Genomic DNA, 8,240 nt, shown 5'->3' with positions numbered 1-8,240 from the left:
AAGTCGATAGGGCATCAAATCTGGAAGGATCTGAGGCAGGCGTAGTCTTGAAAGGCCCTCACGGAGTTGCACTTCGAAGCTCGGTGAAATTCGATTTCCCGGCATCCAACAATGCTGCGGAATACGAAGCTCTGTTGATCGGATTGAGAATGGTAAACGTGGTCAAAGCCGAGCATGTAACAATAAAGAGCGATTCTCAGTTGGTCATTTGTCAAATTCTGGGTACTTTTGAAGCTCGGGATCCAGAAATGAGAAGATACGTTGACAGAGTCAAGTTCTTCTTAAACAAGATTCAGGAGCTCGGAGGGAAATGGGTGATAGAACAAGTTCCCCGTTTGGAAAATCAAGAGGCTGACGTATTAGCCAAAGCAGCAACAGTGAATGAAAAGATACAAGGGGTCCATTTCTCTGTTCAGAAGCATTCCAGCATCGACAACCACGAAACCATCTTCCTGACTCAGCCTTTGGAAAATTGGATGCAAGGCATAGCCCACTACCCGATGGACGGAACTCTGCCGGAGAACAGAGACAAAGCATACAAAATCCTGCGACAAGCCCCGTACTACGCGTTCCTCGACGGAATCTTGTACAGGAAGTCATTCACCCACCCGTGGTCGAGATGCCTAACAGCAGAGGATGGCGAGTATGTTCTGAGAGAAATACACGAAGGCATTTGTGGGGCACACATAGCTCCTCGCATGTTGGCAAAGAAAGCAGTTTTACAGGGATACTACTGGCCCCTAATGATCAGGCAGGCGAAGGAGATAGTAAAAAAATGTGAGAACTGTCAGAGGCATCAGAACATCCTACATGCTCCAACCAAAGAGCAGTGTCCTATCACCAGTCCTTGGCCATTTGCAACATGGGGGATTGACATCCTGGGACCTTTCACACCCACCACGGGGCAGAAAAAGTTCTTGATAGTGGCAGTAGATCACTTTGCAAAGTGGATCGAGGTAGAAGCAGTAAGCACCATCACGGAAGCTCGGATCCGGGATTTCTTCTAGAGGCAAATCGTGTGCCGTTTCGGGACACCCAGAGCGTTGGTAACCGACAATGGAAAGCAGTTCAACTGCTGAGCCTTCAAAGAATTTTGCAACGATTTGCACATCGACCTACGTTTCACTTCGGTGGTTCATCCGCAAAGCAATGGGATGACCGAAGTAACCAACCGGACAATCCTAAAAGGGCTTAAGGCCAGGCTGGGGGAGTTTGATAAACAGTGGCTGGAAGAGCTACCTAAGGTCATATGGGCTTATCGAACTACCCCAAGGGCAGGCACAGGAGACACCCCGTCTTCTCTGACATACGGGTGTGAGGCAATGATACCAGTGGAAATCGGGATGCCAACTCTGAGGGTCCAGTTCTTTGATGAGGCCATGAACGAGGAAGAGCAGAAGTTATGCCTAGACCTGTTGGAAGAGCGAAGAGAGCAGGCAGCGCTGAGAATCGAAGCATACAAGCAAAGAATGGCTAAGTATCATAACAAGAAAGTTAAACCCTTGAATTTCCAAGTCGGAGACCTGGTCCTGAGACGGGCAGATATTGCCAAGGGAAATGCTGGAGTGGGAAAGCTCGAACCCAACTGGGAAGGACCATATCGGGTCACTGAGGTCGGACGAGCAGGAGCTTACAAGATAGCACACATGTCGGGAAGAGTGCTCCCGAGAACTTGGAACTCCCAGGTTCTTCGGAAATACAATCAGTAGTCACTTGTTTTTTCTTTCGAGGTACCTAGGGGTTTTTTCACTTATGTTTGAGTTAGGCTTTTGTAAAACTCAAACATAAGTTTTTCCCCTCAATGAATAAAAAAGATTAAAAAGAATTCATGTCTTTCTTTCAAAACCCGAGCAATCTACTCGGTAAAAATATCTACGGGCTATGTGCCATCCACGGGCTATGTGCCATCCACGGGCTATGTGCCATCTACGGGCTATGTGCCACCAGCGGGCTATGTGCCATCCACGGGCTATGTGCCATCCACGGGCTATGTGCCATCTATGGGCTATGTGCCACCAGCGGGCTATGTGCCATCTACGGGCTATGTGTCATCCACGGGTTATGTGCCACCAGCGGGCTATGTGCCACCAGCGGGCTATGTGCCACCAGGGGGCTATGTGCCATCCGCGGGCTATGTGCCACCAGCGCGCTATGTGCCATCAGCGGGCTATGCGCCATCCATGGTCTATGAGCCATCTACGGGCTAAGCGCCATCTACGGACCATTGGTAATCCCGAGTTATCAAGAACTCGCAGATTACTAACACCGAGCGACTTGTCTCAACTCGATCCCGGAATAACAAAGGACCAATTCTAGTATTTTCCATCTAAATCTAAGTCAAGAATCCACGAAAAAACCTAGAAAATTCACACTACCGAAACCAGCTCGGAAACCAAACCAAGTTAGTCATGAAAACATATTGTCACACACATAGTCAAAATTTTCAAAGATACAAAAACATGGAAAAAATTCATTCAAAAAGACAAGTATATGCAAAGGAAAATATTCAATCTTGCAAAAAAGAGCTGAGAGCTCAATATTCAGGAATTACAAGAGTAAAAAATTAACATTGTTCAAAAAATTACAAGGTAAGAAACAATAAAAAACTATCTAAGGAGGGTTGGAGCCCGGATCCTGGTCATCCGCAAGGTAGTCCTCAATGTCGGCGGGCATGTCATAGTCCTCGGGCAGCTCCTTGGCCCGCCGACCCAGCTCCTCGATGTCCAGACTGAAATCTGAAACATCAACCTCAGCTCCAAAGCGACCTCGGATGTATTCACCCACTTGGACCTCGCTGACATAGAGAATGCGGCGAAAGTCTTCATAGATCGCCTCCTCCCGACCCGTGACCTCTTTAACTTTGGCCTCGGCCTCATCAGCTCGCTTCGTGACCTCGGTGATCTTCTTCTTTTGATCAGCCACTGTCGCCCAAAGACCTTTCGAAGCCAGCTCATTCCTAGTAGTCATGTCGGCCAGCGGCTTCGTAAAGTCCTCTCGAGCTGAGGTTTTCTCGTTCTCGAGTTGAGTCACCTCAGCTCGGAGCTTCTCTAGCACATCGAGGTCCTCAGCCCGGCGATCCTCGGAACTCTTCAGCTGAGACTCCAGGGTGGCGACCAGAGCAGCCCCCTCAGACGCCTTCTTTTCCGTCTCGGAGGCTCGCCTCTCGGCTTCCTGGGGCTTCTTCTTCTCGGTCAGGAGGAGATCCTTCGCCAGGGTCAAGTCAATCTCCACCTTGCTTTGATTTTGATCGGCCATGTAAGCCATCTGAGAAGCCTGAGAAAAAGGAAAAACACTCTAAGTTAAAATAAAAACAACAGAATAAATACAAAGATAAAAACACGAGATATTTACCTGGAGGCAGAAGGAGGAAATCACAGCCCACAAGTTCTCAGGCTTGTGGGACTTATAATGATCTCGGTCAGCGGGCAGTGTAGTGACCCGAGCAACATCCCCCGCGATGACTAGATCGTGCAGGGTCGCAGGCCGACCGTCGTTATGCCTGCTAACCCACTCGGCGAAGCTCGCGCGAGTGATGGTCTGGGGACCAGGAGCAGTAGTGCTCGACCCCGATGAAATCTCGGGAAGGTCCGACACCCGGGTCGGAGGAGCCCGAGAACTTTGACCAGCAGCTATAGGAGTTGCTCCCTGGGGATCACATCGGCCCCGAACTGGACCATCCACCATCTCGGTGGAGTCAAGGTTCACAAACGGGATGTCCCCAACAGGTTCGGCACCCACCGGCACCTCGATCCCCTTCGGCAAACGAACTCGGAGAGGGACAGGCTCCACACCCTGCAAGGGTTCTTCAAGAACACCCTTGGCAGCAGACGCCTCGGCAGCAGGCGACTTAGGCACCTCGGCAGCTTTGGGAGGTGGAGGAGGTGCGGGTGTAACATTTCGGCTCGCCGGTCTCTTGCGCTTCTTCCCCGCAAGCTTCCCTAAATCAATTCTATTCACTGCAAAAAACGACAAAATCAAAATCAAACAAATGACAAAGTTCAGGGCAAAAAGCAACAAAATAACACTGGCAAACAAACTGAGCATTAAAAAAAAAACTAAACTAAATCAATAAGCGGACAAGTCACAAACCCCCATCACCGGGCACCGAGCTCTTCCAGTAGTCAAAAACAAGTTTCGGGCACAAGTCATCAGCCTGTGCTTTCTTTCCCGGAGGAGCATCATCCCGAAGAGTCGAGATGTCCTTATTCTCCAAAGGGCCCGGGATGTGAAACCACTTCTCCGGTTTATAGCATTTGGTCACCCACGAGGTGACCATCCCGTCAAACGCCGAAGGATGGGAAACTTGAAAGTAGTCTTCTTTAAAATCTCGGAGTGAATCAATCACTCCGGAGATCAGTCCCCCGGGAACATCCTTTCTTTCACTCCGGAACAGCAGGTACGCAAAGTGGTTCCGGTCTTTAAGAGACATGAGGTACAGGCAGCAAAACAACCTCATGCTGGGCACCACCTCGGTGTTCTCGCAAAGCTTCAAGAAGCAGGAATAGTGCCGTACCCCTTTGGGGTGAATCTGAGACAGTGGGACCTCGAAGTACCGGCTCAGCTGCTTGTAGTCCGCGAGCAGGGGAAACCGGATCCCAGATTGTAAATGCTCCAAGGTGAGCATGATAGTATTCGCAGGAGGAACATCATTTAGCTTCTGCCCCTCGGGCACCAAAGAAAGCTCGTATTCGACAGGAATGTCGAACGTTTCCCGCACTGCTTCTAGAAAACCCCTGGTGCACCATGAGGCCTTGATGTCACGATCATCGGTCTTCTCGCCGACATCGGGAGCGTTTCTTTTCTTCTTTCCTTTCTCGGTTGGTTGAGGTTGGGAGGTCCCGGTCTCTTCTACCTCCGGGGTGTTACCTCGGAGAGGGCGAACGACAACGAACTGTGTAGATGGTTCGTCTGTGCCCATATCGTGGTCGTCATACCCCCTCCCTTCTTCACGATCTGAGGTTTCACCCGACATACCTAAAGACACAGAAACCAGCTCGAATGAGACAAGTTCCAAAAGGGGAAAAACAAGATAAACTTGCAAAAAGTTAAAAATATGGATCAAAATGGGAATTCCTAAGGGGTGAAACCATCAGAACATGAAGAACACCAAAAGGAATTTCCAGAACTGGAAATTTCTTTCTCAAAACAAAGAAGCGCAAGTACACAAAGGCAAATCAATTTCTGGAAATCAAGAACAACGCATTTAGCAAGACATAACATTACTCACAGACACTGAGCAAAACACGAAGGATTTAATTCAAATTCTGGAAAACCAGAAACGCCAAACACATGAACACAGGCAAGAAAAATCATAAAACACAGCGATGACAAACACGATTCCTAAGAACACAAGGTCAAAACTAGAAAAGAAATAAATTAAAAACGATGAACCAGAACACTTACTTGTTCAAAAATAGAGATCCCTGAGAGATAACACAAAGAACACCGAAGAAACTCCAACACAGATGCAAAAATGGCAATGGCGTTCAGGCGCTTCAAATCTAGAACCAGCAGGTCACGTCTATGGAAAAGCAACAAGAACATGTTGTTTGTTTTGTGAAAGCGAAAACAATAAAGAAACATGGAGAAGATGAACAATTCAAAGAGAATGGAAAGGTTTATAAGTTTTTGAAAAATAAAACTTATAACTGAAAAGAGAGGGAAAATGAAAAGCCACGCCTTTAATTTTCTCTCTCCTCCCACTCAAAACGTCTCCTGGGAAAGCGCTCACGCCTTAACTGCTAGACACGTGGACCCAGCGTAGACAACAAGCAACCGCCCCATAGGACAACGGCTACAACAGGTGTCAGACAGGACATCTCAACAGTCATGTCCTTTCACACAACCATATCAGCTCACCCATCTTCCTGACAAGCGGCTCGGTGTCAGAGAACCATCCAAAAACAAAACAGGCACGCCAAGGATCACGTGACCTGATAACTCGGATCCACTACCATCTCGGACATAAATATCTGACACACTGAGGTGGGACTAGTGATAACGTAGCACATCTAATAGGGGCGAAGCAACCTCGCCAGGAACGAACATCGCTAAGTCAAGCATTTCACCGACCTGATAACAACGTCCGACCTTCTCAAAATCATAGATCACACGACTTGGGGGGTCATCGGATCGATGGGCATTCGAACATCATCCGAGACAATCATGTCTGATAAGGTCGAACCAAGGATTCTATCCGGGCTCCGAGTTATATTCGACTTAGACCCGGGTCGAGCTCCGGGTTCATGGACCCGAAAGGTCGGATCATACGACCCGAGCTTCGAGATGTCCACAAATACCAGAACCATGATAACTTGGTCCCCAAGTTATCCGGGCTTCAAGGTCCGACCGGGCTCCGAGGTCCTGCCCAAGAGCACACACTCGTGTACCAGATCCTGGGACCACAGAAGATCCTCTGACAGGTACGTGAGGAATGTTCCCTCTGACATACCTAACCAACCGCGCCTCCCGCAGGGATATTCTGCCACGTAGGCATAACTGAATTCTGAGACCACTTGGCTCACAGCCTGCCAGCAAGGCAGGTTTGTCATTAAACCCTAACTATAAATAGAGGGTTTCAGGATAAACCCTAGGTAACTTCTTTTTCTCTACTCTCAGAATTATTCTTTCTCTTCTTCTTCTTCTTCCCCTACTTGAAATACTTACTTGAGCGTCAGAGTGAACGTCCGGTGACCCCCACCGGAGTTCCTTCTGACCTCTGTTCTGTTTGTGGTGTGCAGGCTGATAGAAGCTCGGATCCCAGTTAGTGATTTATCAATTATAAATACTCGTTCAACTACGAGTCTCCAATATGGCATAAAAGCAAATAGAGTAAACAGTATAAACATGCCAAAGCAATATATCCAGTCGGACTAATCCGGCAAACAACTGTAATAAAATAAAGACGTCTAGTCAACTACTGCGGTCTAAGAATAAAATAGTTGATAGTTCTACTAAAATAAAAGGAACCTCTGAGGAAACGTAAATGCGGAGATCACCAGACTCTCTCAGATCATAACCCTGTGAAAAATTGGGAAAACAACGGGGTCAGATATACTGAGATGAGTTTATACCACTATTTATATTTATCAAGTGGAAAACCTTTAAAACGTTTAAAACATTTAACCACGATATTACGAATAGTAGTTGGAACCTTAATCCACAATTCTAAATAATAAACATAATCCAATAGGCCTGGTCCCGAGAGTTGAGCTACACCGAGTTACCATATCCAGAGTCCCGAGTGCTGTGCTACACCGAGTTACTCTATTTGGTCCCGAGAGCTATGCTCACACCGAGTTACCACATTTCCATAAATACCTTACCCAGATTATTACCGGTGCGCACGAAGTCCTAATGATGCCCATTTGTTAGCATGTTCCAACTAAGAGCCATAATATAAAACAGTTCGCAATATACATACAATATATATATTTAATATTAAAATAACAATTTACTTAATAAAGCGGTAAATAGTAAGTACAAACTCACTGCTTGCTAATCCACGTGATAACCGGCAAGCATCTAATCCTGGTTCGCCTCTGAAGCACGAACAGTAGACGGGTCTAGACAAATAAAATAATTATTAAAAATTGACCCTAACTCTAGAGAGTACTAGACACCACATAGGACTAGCACAAATAACACGTCGGAATTAAACAATCCAGAACAACACAAAAATACCCAATAGGTAATAAAGTCCAATTAATACAAGTCTATTGAGTACTCGTTTAAATATCCATTTTACAAATATTATATAAAAATATTTAAATAATAATTAATTTCCAAATAGTGGGTTAGCCGAGTTACCAATAACTACCAAGCTAACCTCACTTGTCGGGTGACCCAAGTCTAACCCGACTCAAAATGTTTATCAAATATAAACCCGAGTTTATATTTATAAAATAATTCCATAAAATAATAAACCATTTTAAAAGCAGAACTCAATAACTTAAATTTCAAGTAACCCAAGTTACAACCCAAAAATCTAACCATTTTAAGTTTAATAAAGTTTAGGGACTAAATTATACTTTAGCCAATTAGGGACTAAACTGCACTTTTCCAATTTAGGGACTAAATTGTACTTTAGCCAATTTGATATTTAAAATCAAATTAATTACTTTTGTTTATAATTAATACCAAATATAACATTACTAATCAAAAACTTACTTAAATAAGTTTTTAAAATGTTTAGGGGCTAAATTGTAATTTAGCCAATTTATACCAAATCGAATTTCGAA

This window comes from Mercurialis annua, linkage group LG8, assembly GCF_937616625.2.
Source record: "Mercurialis annua linkage group LG8, ddMerAnnu1.2, whole genome shotgun sequence".
Lineage (NCBI taxonomy): Eukaryota > Viridiplantae > Streptophyta > Magnoliopsida > Malpighiales > Euphorbiaceae > Mercurialis > Mercurialis annua.
The sequence above is the reverse complement of the archived record's forward strand: the minus strand, read 5'-3'. Positions refer to the sequence as shown.